Raw genomic sequence first — 15,401 nt, forward strand, 5'->3', positions numbered from 1 at the left:
GACATACAAGTGGCCCTAGAAATCAGGATAATTCCCGGTCGACCACTCTTTGTATTTGATTTTTGAATATACCATGTGCTACGGGAAAAATGTATAACTACAACTATTTGATATTTTTATTCGAATAATAAAAAAATCGTCCGATGAGAAATATAGTTAACTTACGAGAATTGAGAATTTAAATCAAGGATTCTCATAAAAAGTTTATACTGTACCTAATCGAAAAATCTCTAAAATATATAAGAACAATAATTATTTTTACAGTCGTTTTAATTTCAAATTTCAAATATTTGATCTTATAAAAATTGTATGGTGTTTACGTGTGGTATTTTTTTTTAGTTAGACCAAAAAAAGTAAATTGATAGCTTAGAAAACTGGTGTTGCATAAAAATTCGCGTTTTTCCTTATTTTAGATTTTGAACGAAATTATGAATGTATTGATTTTACAATGTGTGTTTTTTTTTTGTGTCTGTGGCCTGCGTACAGAAAGTACTCGAAATAATGATTGGATTTTTAAAGTCAGGCATGGTTTTTGGTAGAAAATTGGATATCCTTGGTGCATTATACAGGTCTAAAATAAAAAATTTCCAATAGTTACCAAAAGTGTCAAGAAAAACGCTAAAAAAATAACGGAAAAACTGTAATTTTTACGCAAAACCAATTTTTGACAAAAATTAAAATTTAATTTTACTGTAACTCAAAAAATAATTACTGTAAGTACTTGAAATTTTCAACAAATGTTTATATTAGCGTTGTCTATACAGGGTTAAATTCAATTAAATCAAAGGGTTTTGACTTTTTTTGAGCTATATATAGACAATTGAAATTTTAAATTTTTCTAAGTATTTTTTTTTTAAATAACGATAAAAAAATGTTGGTTGGCTAGATAATTTTGAAAATTTAATACAAGATTTCTTATAAGTTGTTCTCATAGTGATAATAGAAAATCTAAAATCGTTAGTCACAATTTTTTTTTATACGTGCTTAAAGTTCAAATTTATACGAAATGTGTCAAAATTAAGAAAATTTGCAAGTAATTTTGTGGTTGAAAAATCGTAAAATTTTTTTCTTTTATAACTAAAATTTGGTAAAAGGTTCTCCATAAGTTTTTCTTTAAATATCTGTAAAAAAAACTCTACCGGACTAAGACAAAAAATTTTTAGAAGTGTTTGAAATTTAAATTTTTACAAAATCGCGTTAAATACCGGTTTAGCCTCAAACGATTTTTGATATTTGTTATTATTCAAAAAGTATAAGTCGTAAAAACTTGAAAATTTTACCAGTTGTTTAAATTTACATTTTCTTTATATAGTTTTATTTTCAAAATATTTCACTAATTTTTAATCTATTTATAGGCATTTGAAATAATCGATTTTTTTTGATTTTTTTTTTGTATAAATGTTGGTAAAAATAATTTAGCTGGGACAAAATACTTGAAAATTTAATAGTAGGGTCCACATAAGTTGTTCTAACTCCCATTCAAAAATTATAAAAATACATTGGCACAATTTTATTTTATAAGCGTTTATAAGTGCTAATATTGACGAAAATAGTCAAAATTATGAATATTTGCTAATTATTCTATAGTTAAAAATGTATAAACAATTTTTTATTAAAAGTTAAGAATTTAAAATTTAATACTAGGTTGTCCATAAGTTGAGCTTAGAATGATTATAAAAAAAATTGATGATTATTCAATTAAAAAAATTTTACGAGTGTTTAAATTGTCACGAATTTGTAGATATTTGTAGATATTTTGTACCACGATTGTAGATAATATGTATCAGATATCTGCAATCAAGCTGTGGTATACCAGGTAGGTATATCTATAATAATATAAGGTATTATGATAACTACATGCATGCAATGATTTTGGAAATATTGATTAACCATACCGTATGCAAATGCGTCCTAATTGAAAAATAAAATACTTGTTTCAAAATAGAATATATTACAATATTTAAAAATAATATATCCTAGACTGACAAATCATCTTCGTTCAGAATTGTTTTTCGTATACAATGATACCTATCATTGCATTCAAATTTAAATTACTCTAGTCCGAGTTCCACCCCGGCGCCCTAATGTACAGCAGAGCGACATCCACTTTCCCACTTTTTATACCTAAGGTTCAAAAATTTAACAGAAGGTTATCCATATGTTTTTCTTTATACAATCTTTATACAATGATACCTATCAGTCTAGGATATATATTATATTTAAATATTGTTTTATATTTTATTTTATTACAAGTATTTAATTTATAATAAGAACGGGTTGGTGGTTGCATACTGCATGGTTAGGTACTTTTTGAATTATAACAAAAATTCAAATTCCTTTGATAAAAAATCATTTTTTTACCCTTGAATATTTTGATTTCATGAAAATTAAAACTTTAAACACTCTTAAAATTGTTTTAATTGAGTAACCCTCAAACTTTTTTATTATTACATTTTCAATTCTTAGCTTTTGATAATTACATTTTTATAAATTTTTATAGTTATCAAATATTCATAAATTTGACGAATTTTAACAATATTTGAACTTCAAATGTTTATAAAAAAAAATTATGCCTACGTTATTCAATAAGTTTTAAATTACAGTAAGACCAACCGTATCCAATTTACAAGTATTTTATCTCAGTAAATTTTTTTTATCAACATTTAAAAAATCAAATATTTCAAATGTCTATAAATAGATTAAAAATTAGTGAAATGTTTTGAAATTAATATCATATAAAGAAAATGCCAATCTTAACAACTGGTAAATGTTTCAAGTTTCTACGACTCTAACACTTTATTATTTTAAAACTATAAAGTACTGTAAAAATAAATTCCTTTTTTTATGATTTCTCTATGATTATTTATTTATTATTAGGATATGGTTAATAATAAGCATTGCAAAAAGACAAGAGGCTTTATGTCTAAAAAACGTATTAAACCACAAAAATCTTCAACGAATCTTGAAATGCGTTGGAAAAACAGATATAGGTACCTATTCGTATATAATTAATATTAAATGCTACTTATACAATTTTTATTTTTATTAAAATAATATTGTTTAGTGGGAAAGATACAAGACGTTTAGTACCGGAAGAAACTTCATTTGAACCGCAAACAAATATTATTGATAATGAACACACAGCAATTATTTCCGAGAACAATGACATATTAGCATTTTCCGAAGAACCTTATAATGATCAAAATAGTGTTTATAACTCATCTGAAATGCCTGATGACAGTGGTATTTTTGAAAATACCTTTTTAATCACAAGCGAGTCACCTATAAAACCAACACCATCTCATTCATCTGAAATAACTGGTAGACGAATAATTAACTTACTGCATTTTATAAAACAAATCCAAGAAATTGATCATACACCGTTCTCATGTTCCTTCAAAGATATGCTACTTGAAAGTGAGCGTAGACATGGATTTATGTCATCATTTAACTTCAAATGTCAAATGTGTAATAAAAAATGTGTTATTGAAACCGAAGATGAAAAATCAAATATGATTAAAATCAATACAGCAGCTGTAATTGGAATTGTTAACACTGGTGGTGGATATGGACAAATAAAAGAAATTATGACAACATTAGAGATTCCCACAATGAATAATAATACATATAATAAAGAACATGATATTGTATGTGAAAAGTTCGAAGAAGCTGCAACACAAACTATGTACACTGCAGCTAAAGAAGAAGCACGTTTAGCTATTGAGGCGGGTGATGTTGACATAGATGGTGTACCTCTTATAGCTGTGGTGGCCGATGGTAGTTGGTGTAAGAGATCCTATAGAACGATGTACAATTCGTTGTCTGGAACGGTAAGTTTTTCTTTTAGATTCTGTAAGTTTTCAGTTAGACTAAACATTTTGTTCGTTTTTTAGGCAGCTATAATTGGTTATCGCACCAAAAAAGTAATTTTTTTGGGGATTCGGAATAAGTTTTGCTGCATGTGCGCTAAAAATAAAAATGAACCGAAAAAACACGAATGTTGGAAAAATTGGAGTATGAATGACAGTTCAGCGGGTATGGAAACTTCAATAGTAGTGGAAGGATTTCGAAAAAGTGAAGAAATGTATGGATTGAGATACCATAAACTTATAGCAGACGGCGACAGTAGTGTGTACAAAAAAATACTTGATGCAAGACCGTACAAAAATATAACTGTCGAAAAGGTAGAATGTCGTAATCACCTCCTTCGAAATGTATGTAACAAACTAAGAGAGCTAACCACTAAAAAACAATCAGGACAATTAGTACATAGAAAACTATTAAGTTCGCGAATTTTAAGAATACGAAAAGGAATCATAAAAGCCATCCAATATCGTAAATCGAATTGCCATTCCATAAATGATTTACGAAACGATATTTATAATTCAATAAATCATGTTTTTGGTAATCATTCAAACTGTGCTTCGTATTTTTGTGACAAACCAAAAGAAGATATAAATTTATTAGAAAAAATACAGCATACTGACAACGACTTTTATGTAAATATGAATAGTATTATACGGCAGTTAGGTAGACATAGTAAAAGCTTAATGCAAGATGTAGATAGTAATATTGTTGAATCGTATAATTCGATTATTGCCAAAGTCATTGGAGGTAAACGTGTAAATTATGCATTGAAAAGGTCGTATGTTGGCAGATGTTATGCAGCAACCGTTGCGAAAAATTCTAGAAGGCCGATATATTCAATGTACAAAGTAATTAATAAAATAAGTCCAAACCCAAAAATGCATTCAATATTATATGAACAACGTAAATTACAAAAACAAGAACGTCAGAATGAGCACCGTCGACAAAACAAACGGTTTAAAAAAAAATTATTTGATGATCAAAAAATAAACTCTTCATATGGTGAGGGTGCCGAAAAACCAGATATGGATGAAAATGAATATTCTGAAGAAAAGAAACAATTTTTAAAATTATTAAAAGAATTGGCAGAAAAGCGTGAGTACATTGAAAAAGAGACACGAAATCAATTCAATTCAAACCTTTGGATAGAAACTCGACGAAAATTAATAACAGCTTCGAACTTTGGACAAATAATTGGACTTCGTCCTCATACAGGTTGTGGAAACACTATAAAATCTCTCATATATTCAAATACTAACACTCCAGCAATGGAATATGGCCGACAACATGAGTCAATCGCCAAATGTCAAGTTGAAAAAGAATTAAAAATTAAAATTACAGAATGTGGCTTATTTATTCATCCAGAATATTTTTATTTAGGTGCAACGCCCGATGGTTTGATTGGAAATGATGGAATTTTGGAAATCAAATGCCCATCATCTTCAGAAAATATGACACCAGATGAAGGCATTAAAAATGGTAAAATTACATTTTGGAAAAAAGATAAAGAAGGCGTGGCTACAGAAATAAATAAAATCCACAAATATTATGCACAAGTACAAGGTCAATTATATATAACCCAAAGAGAATATTGTATTATTGCATTCTGGACAAAAAAAGGATTGAAGACAGAAAAAATTTTCAAAGATGAAATATTTTGGAACGAAAAAATGTTACCAAAATTAAGTCAGTTTTATTATAATTGTTTACTGCCAGAGCTCATTGATCCAAGATATCCTAGAAATATGCTGATTAGAAATCCTGATTATATAATTGAAGCACAAAAAGAGTTGATAGAAAAAAAAAACTTAAATTGTTTAATAAATAATGTTATGTGATATTTTATGTTTTTTTTTTTTATTACAAAGTGTTCCTGACATACATGATCATCAAACTCATTGAGAATATAATAACAGTTTTGACATTTTTACAATTGTTAACGCATAAAATTATTTACAAACAATTACAGCAAATCACAAGGATTTACATTGATAAAAATAATGGTGCAAATAGAGTAGAATAATAAAATTAATTATACAGGTAGGTGTTGTGTATATATATATATATGTACATATATATTATATTTTCTTTTTTTTTATATATTATATTGGTGCTGTGATAGGGCATCGTGAGGGCGTCAAATATTTTTATGTTGAGTTGTACATTATGTATATATATATATACATATATATTATATTTTCTTTTTTTTATATATTATATTGGTGCTGTGATAGGGCATCGTGAGGGCGTCAAATATTTTTATATTGAGTTGTATATAAATTCCAATAAACATTCGATTTAATTACGCGTTGATAGTTGATTGCAGGTAAAATTAATGATTTATTGTTTGTAATTCAAAATGAATTAAAAATAGTACTTGTATAACTTTTCACCGTTTCGTACATTATTATTTACTATATTACTAATATAAATACTTTTAAATTACTAATAGATAAGTAATATAAATCGTGTCATGTTATGTGAAATAGGTTGTGCCGTTTGTATTGGTACCATACGTATTAAATTAAAGAGGCGCATTAATCAAATGGTAGATTTTGAGCGCAAAGCAAGGAGCTAGCGTGCCTTGCGCTTAGGAAACAGCTCCACAAAATATACGCAACGACGCGAATCTTTCAACTTGAACGTCGGTGGAATAATAATGCGCCTCTCCCGAAACTACAGCGCGTGGGCCCAGGCACGGCGATAATGGGCGTGGTTACGACCTGCCACAACGGCGGCAGTACGGCGCACAACGCTATCTCTTGAGCGTTGCACATGTTCTGGTTTTGGTGTAGCGGCCCCTTAAGAAGTAAGTTAAGTTAATTTATTTTGTTTTTAATTTTATAATATTTCACTGTTCCAGTCTATTTCGTTTTCATGTCAAAAAATATGTATTGTAAATTGTTTAAAGTTAAAAATGTATATCATTCGAATCTAACTTATATGGAAATACTGTATGAAGTATTAACACTATATCCTACAATTTAGTTTTGGGTTGGAAAAAAATTAAGTAGGCTAGTTTTATATAAACAAATTAACTTTTTTTTAACTTAATAAAAAGTTAACAAAAAGTGTGTATTAACTTTTAACTTAACTGAGTTAACCTAGAGTTAAATTAACTCTTAACTTTTAACTTTTTGTTATTGGTGCATATTAACTTAACTTAACTGAGTTAAAAAAAATCATGAACTTGCCCAGCCTTGATCTGTACAATCATTTTCAATTATTTGATATCTTATCTTGAAATTACCTCATCGACTGACGAACCAGTTTATACAGTGTACAAGTTACAAATTATATCGAGCAACTTTTATATTTATTTTATACACAATTACCTAGTGAAAATCGTTCAATAACTTAATATCAAAAATACTCGTATATAAAAGTAATATTACATCAAGATGTGCCTGTTTTAAAAAAAAAAATGTTGTGCGATAGTCGTTGCCATGAACCATGTAAACATAAGTAATAAAATATAAAATAAAGTTTAAGAAAACTTTTGATTTTATTTTTATATTTCATTATTTAAGGTTACCTATTTTATATTATTTAATCATTATCATATTATACACAATTACCTAGTGCAAATCGTACAATAACCCGATATCAAAAATACTCATAATATATATGAATAGTAATAGGTATTACAGAATGTGGATAAAATGAATTTCGTCCTGCACTTCATGAAAAGGTCAAAATATTGTCCATATAGTGTGGTAAAACGTCGTTTTCACTAAATGGATACATTTCTTGAAGTGGACGTCCACTTCATGAAATGGTCGATTTTACTAAGTGGATGCGACATATTATATAATTACAATATATGTTATGTTTACAATATATTATATTGTTAGTATATTTTAATACGATATATACTATTGTCGTTTTTAATATTCATCGGTTCCGCCTCGGCTGACACAGTTGTTTATGAAATGGTAACAATAACAATCGTAATAATAATATTCCCATCGCGAGTCTATAACTATAATATTTATATATTATTGTGCTCGTGATTGATATACCGCACCGATTCACGATGATTATACGCTTTTCCTTCCTTCGATTTATCAACCACATATCTTTTTGTGTTTCCGACATCTCTCATTTCGACATCGACTTTGAGTAGTTCCTCGTGTACCCATCATCGCCGCCGCCGTCGCTATTCATCGTGTTTTGCTTTTGCCGTCATGCCTAAAAATCATTTACTACCCTCAGCCCACTATCGAATTCCGTCTCAATTACGGTGTCAGCCGTTCTTATACAATGTGTGACCTACAAATCGATGGTGACCTACCGAGTCGTTTGTCGTGACCTACACGCACAAAATAATAGGTATACGTTTCATACGTAAGTCGCCGTAGGAATTTAAATACCTACTAAATTATATCCAAAAGTTCCTAAATTCAAAAGGTAAAAAATGTAAATGCTAGACTTATTGGAGACCCTAGTTAAACCGACTCTGTGTGAGCACAAAGAAAAATCTTACCTACTTAGCAATATGAAAACAACTATTAGGCTAATTTAATAAAAAAAACAAACGAAACAAATATCATTTACCCAATAATAAATAGGTAGGTACCTAGGTATGTGGATTAATTCAATGATCAATGTTTATGTCAACACGAAATCGTACCTATATGTATATAATATATATACCTAATTACCTATCGGTAATGCAGCCATAAGATTCGAGACATTGAAATTTCAACTAGGTGAAATGGGCTACATAATATTAGGTAAGTACGTTAGCTATATTGTCAATCATTCTAATAAGCTGTTAAAAAATTTAATTTTGACTGGCCAAAAATAAAACTGAAAAAAAACCTCTCGCTGACAATATTACGTTATAAGTACCGACTACATTACAATTGTGTTTTTATCTCAATACAAATATAGCCTTCTTACATAATTGTATACTTACTATAGTTAGTATCAAAGGTTACTATCATAAGCATAAGTAACCCATTTTTTGAGAGATAAAAACAACTAAATTAATTAATTCATAATATGTAGAGTGATACTTAAATATTATATTAACTATATTGGCTACTATACAAAGTATAAAGGCACAAAACTAGCCCATACCCGGCCCGACGGCGGCCCACTAACGACAGGGGGGGGGGGAATTGCTTTCCAGTCCCACCACTAAATGACGCCACTGCCGGTCTCCCAGGTCCCCTACCAAAGCTCGTTTACAATAATTATAGGCATCTATTAATGTAAGATGTCTAAAAAGTAGGTACGAAGTGGTTTCATAAGAATAGTAGGTACAAGTAAAGTACGTTTCTACATATTAACGTTTTAGAAATTAACCACTAAAGATTTGTACCTATATTTATAATGTGTATTTGAAAAAAAAATGCGTTTTAGTCAAGTCAATCTTTGATGACTGCCTAATGTACAATTTGGCGTAAAGTGGGTAGATGGCAAAATATTGTCAATTTAACGTACCTCATAGGTGGGTACTTCCAGGCACAGACTTGCCCTAAAATATATTCGCCTGGTATTATTCATTATAATATATTTGAAGACTCTAGACACCTGATAATGAACAGCATATCGTCACCAACTTACGATTATTTGTACCTAACCTATATAATATTGTACAATGTCGATTGAAAGTCCGTTGTAACGTCGTACTTATTTACGTTTTTAACGTAGGTATATTTAGAAATTTTTCTAAAACAAAATAAAATATATTAATATTTTATAGAAAATCTACATGTTTTAAATTTGCAGCAAGAACTTTTGTCATTTGCCTTTAAATTGTATAGCATCCCGTGCCCTATTTTACCAGTCCGCGCCTGGGTATTTCACGCCTGAAAAAACGGGTTTTTAAAATGTAAACCTACCTACTTTAAACTATAAAAACAAATACTTCTATTCTGCTATTCTACACGTACCTATAACTTATGTTGTTATTTTCATCAACTAACAAAGTAAGAAATTTCGGGAATTTCTGGAACTAACGTTTATATAAACGTCGTTAGTTTTTATATTAGAGTAATTTAACTTTGACTAGGTGAAAAAAATGACCAGCATTGTCGGTAGGTACCTAGAACGTTACCCAGACAGCATTTTGAAATGATAATGTTATAATAATATTTTTAGTCAAACTGCTGTCTGGGTAGTAGGTAGGTATTATAAGACGTATACCTTGTATCTATAGGTATACTTTTTAAATAAATATTATGAATATTTATTTGTGTGCATGTTGACGTACACGATTTATAGTAGAAAAAATGTTTCAATCTTCAACTTTGAAGGTGGTTTCTGTTAGAAAATTGTAACTAGTTGGTAAATTAGGAAGGTTAAAATTGAAAATTTCTTCTACTTTTAAAAATAATTGGGGGGGAAAAAAAAAGGTTAAGTGGGTGTTGCTCTGCTGTACTGTAGGTTACAAGTGGGTCATTGTAATGGATGGTGTTAAATTTGAATTCAATGATGTAATATCATTGTATAAGAAAAACGATTCTGAGCGAAGACGGTCAGTCAGTCTATGACAGGTACATTGATATTACTAAGTAGTAAGTGTATTTGATGATATAGTTGTGAATAAAGTAATTTATATATAACCTATTTACATGGAACCTTAATTTAAATTTTCTATCCTAATCTATAAAAGTTGAATATTTCATACATTTTTAACTACAAAATAATTATTAAATTTTAAATTTAATACATTTTGTCAACATTTGAACCTTAAACGCTTATAAAAAAAATTGTGCCTATGTATTTTTAATATTTTGAAACTCTTATTGTAACAATATATCAGGAGCCTTGTATTACATTTTCATGCTTTTTTACCCAACAAATACAATTTTATTGACAATTATAGAAAAAAAACTTAAAAAAAGGTGGGTAAGTGGATGTCGCTCTGCTGTACTGTAGGTTACAAGTGGGTCACTGTATAATGGATGGTATTAAATTTGAATTCAATGATATATCATTGTATAAGAAAAACGATTCTGAGTGGAGACGATATGTCAGTCTAGGTATAAGACATATTATACACTTATCTATGGTATTAAAAAAAAAATTGACCTATAATAAATTCCAAATTAATCATTTCACAATATCCATTAGGTACATCAACAACAAACCGTGATATTATCATAGACCATATTATTGTCTTAGACGATAAATCACAACGTCGATAAAATCAAATTTATTAGGAAATGTGATGGTAATTAATAGTGATAACTTATTATATTTCATAGTTTATTGATATAATACACTATCAGTAGTTGTGGGCGAGTTAAACATACGGGCGTTTTACCATAGAACGTATTACATATTTTATATCAACTATAATAATATTATGTATTATAATATTATATCTGTGGTTATGACTTGTGAATATTCGTCTCGTTATAATGTTTAATTTTAGGTGTCACATAGTCTCATGCTAATTTTAATAGTAAAAAGGTGGGCAAGTGGATGTCGCTCTGCTGTACTGTAGGTTACAAGTGGGTCACTGTATAATGGATGGTATTAAATTTGAATTCAATGATATATCATTGTATAAGAAAAACGATTCTGAGTGGAGACGATATGTCAGTCTAGGTATAAGACATATTATACACTTATCTATGGTATTAAAAAAAAAATTGACCTATAATAAATTCCAAATTAATCATATCACAATATCCATTAGGTACATATAACGCGTTATACATCAACAACAAACCGTGATACTATCATCATAATATATCGATGAAAATATTACAAATTAGAAGTTTCAAGTGCCCACGAATAATATTATACAATCACAACAAAATAACTAAAATAGTTATTCTAGGTTTTTATGTAATTTCGTCCAAATTTGAACTTAAAATGACTATACAAATAAACTGTGCTTGTGTATTTTTTAGATTTTTTGGTAACCGAATTATCTATTTACATGGAATCTTGTTTTAAATTTTCAATCCTTAGCTATAAAAACTGAACATTTTATAATTTATTAATTACAATGGTTGATAATTTTCGAGATTTTGATAAATTCTGTCCAAATTTGATCTTTAAATGCTTATAAAAAAAAACTGTGCTTATGTATTTTCAATATTTTTCAACTGCTATTGTAAAAATATATCAGGAGTCTTGTATTAAATTTTTACACTTTTTGGCCCAACAGATAAAACTTTATTGATATTTATAGAAAAAAAAACTAAAAAAATTGAAAACTGAAAATGCCCGTAAACAGCTCAAAAAGTGTCAAAATATTTTCAAAATTGTATGGTGTATAGGAAATGCTAATATAAACATTCAGTGAAATTTTCATGTATCTACAGTTATTCGTTTTTGAATTACAAGAAAATAAGGAAATCGGTACATGAGAAATCGAGTGAATATCTAATGTTGTAAAAATATGAATTTAAAACGCTCATAAAAATTTAATTTGACTTTCTTGTAGAAATTTTTTTTTTGATAAAGTTAGACAAACTTATGAGGAATCTTGTATTAGATTTTAAAATCTTAGATTTAAAAAGAAAATTTTTTATGAATTTCTAACTCAAAATAATTTGCAAATTTTCGTGATTTTTCCGTATTTTTTCAAGATTTGAACTTTAAACGTGTATAAAAAAAAACTGTGACTAAGGATTTTTAATTTTTTTCATCTGCCTTTGAAACAATAACCTAGGAGCCTTCTATTAAATTTTCAAGCTTTTTTACCCAACAAATAAAATTTTATTGATATTTATAGAAAAAAAATTTAAAAAAACTGAAAACTGACAATGTCCGTAAACAGTTCAAAAAAAGTCAAATTATTTTCAAAATTGTATTGTGTATAGAAAATGCAAATATAAACAACCAGTGAAAATTTCATGCATCTACGGTCATTTGTTTTAGAGTTACACCAATAACCAAAATCGATTTTGTTAAAAATCGATTTTGCGTAAAAATTCCCGTTTTTCCTTAATTTTTCTTTTGTTTTTCACATCGCTTTTGAAAACTACTGGGAAATTAAAATTTTGACCTCCCCAATGCACCAACGATATTCACTTTCCCATCGAACAAGATACTGAAGTCGAAAATCGAAGCATTATTTCGACTACTTATCGTGTACACAGACACAAAAATAAAAAAAAAAATAAAAAAAAAAACACACATCATTGTAAAATCAATACATTCATCGTTTCACTCAGAATCTAAAATTGAAAACTGACAATGTCCGTAAACTGTCAAAACAAGTCAAAATATTTTCAAAATGCTATGGTCTATAGTAAATGAAAATATAAACATTCAGTGAAATTGTCATGAATCTATAGTTATTCGTTTTTTAATTACAATAAAATAAGAAAATCAATACATGAGAAACCAAATGAATGTCCAATCTTGTAAAAATAAGAACATCAAACGCTTATAAAAATTTAATTTGATTTGCTTGTAGACATTTTATTTTTATAAAGGTGGACAAACTTATGAGGAATCTTGTTTTAAATTTTCAAATCTTAGATTTAAAAGGAAACATTTTTATGAATTCTCAACTCAAAATAATTTGCTAATTTTTGGGGTTTTTCTGTATTTTGTCAAGATTAGACTTTAAATGCTTTGACTAAGGATTATTGATATTTTTCGAATGTCATTGTAACAAAATAGTAGGAGCCTTGTATTAAATTGTCCAGCTTTTTTTACCCAACAAATAAAGTTTTATTGATATTCTTAGAAAAAAACTTATACAATATTGGAAACTGAAAATTCCCTAAACAATTCAAAACAAATCAACATATTTTGAAAATTGTATTTTATAGAAAATGCATATATAATCAAGAAGTGAAAATTTCATGTTTTCATACGTTCATTTTTTCAGATTTTGTCAAAAACCGATTTTGCGTAAAAATTCCTTTTTTTCCTTAATTTTTATGTTGTTTTTCCCAGTGCTTTTGAAAAATATTGGACATTTTAAATACTGACTCTCTCAAATGCACCAACTAGAATCAATTTCCCATCCAACAAGATACTGTTGAAGAAAATCTAAGCATTTTTACTCTCCTAAAAGTTGTAGATGACAGACCCAAAATAAAAATATAAAATAAAAAAACACACATCATTGTAAAATCAATATATATATTCATCGCTCCACTCAGAATCTAATAAGTCACTTAAAGAAAAACTGGAATTGGTTTGCCAATCAGTTAGTGACAAAATCGATTTAATAGAAAATTCAATAAAATGGCTTCCTCATAAGTTTATTATTATACTATCGCATACTATCTTATTAAAAAAAAAAAAAGAAAAATACAATAAAGTATCACAGCCTTTTTTTTAAGTGTTTAAAATTTTACATCTAATTAAATTTAATGGAAATCATATTTTATTTAGGGCCCTATGAAGGATTTTTATTTAGGTATTTTGATTTTAAACAAGTTATTGGCACTTAACAATTTTTAACTACCATACCTGTCATAAATCGGTTTAAAATTAAAATATACAAATCCTAGTAAATGCCCTAAATAATATTCTTACCTTAAAATTGTATTGTAAAGATAAATGAACTATGGATAAAAATAACAGTGTACAATTTGCAATTTTATTCGTTAGTATGACGGTGATAACACGTGTGGTAAATAAAGCAGATTTTTTAAGAAATAAATATATATTTTATAATATGCAATTTAAATCTACAATATGGTTTAGACTTGCCACCCCTCCTCCAAAGTAGATCCAATGATGCCCTTGATCAGAAAAAAAAAATAGTAAATGTTGACAATTGTTTAAAAACTATATTTTTGAGGTGAACCTTCTTTTTAAAATTTATCATGGACAAGTAATGGTTGGGTATTACGTTCAGGTAGAACCATCAAAACTATAAAATTCATTGAAAAAGTATTTTAAAATTAATATTATAACTGTATCACTGATTTTACTTTGTATTATATAGTTATAAATATTTTAATAATATATTTCAATCTTGGCTACAAAGAAAAATTTAATATTTTCATTACAATATTTTTAATTGTCATAATTAGAGCAAGGACTTTCGTGTATTTGCATATTTTTTCTGGTAAACTTTATCGTATGCTTATTAAGTAAGTACACAATACATTGAATTGTGACCAAATACTCAAAGTTTTCAGTGCATATTTGTGCATATTTTGGTTTAAATGAGATATTTTTGATTATAAGAGTACCTATATTTTAGATTTTAGTGCATATTTTAACAGTTTATCAAAAATCAAGGAATTATACATATTAAATTTAATTGAAGAATGAGATCTGTATTGGCTGTATCATTGTTTTTTTTTTTTTTTTAATGCATATTATAATCACATTAAAAATTGGATTATGTCAAATAATTTTAATTAATTAAAATAAATAAAATATTTTTCAAAAAAAAATTATTTTTTAGTGTATTATTTTATTTTTAACGCACATAATATATTTATTTTACTAACTTCATTTATTAACAATTTATAAAGATAATATTTTTTAAAAAAAATGGAATATTTTAGTATAATTTGGGGGTGTAGTTATTTTTTAATGTATATTTTTAATCTTATATGCATAAGTGCATACTTTTAGATGCACGTTTT

The sequence above is a fragment of the Metopolophium dirhodum genome, chromosome 1 (genome assembly GCF_019925205.1).
Source record: "Metopolophium dirhodum isolate CAU chromosome 1, ASM1992520v1, whole genome shotgun sequence".
NCBI lineage: Eukaryota > Metazoa > Arthropoda > Insecta > Hemiptera > Aphididae > Metopolophium > Metopolophium dirhodum.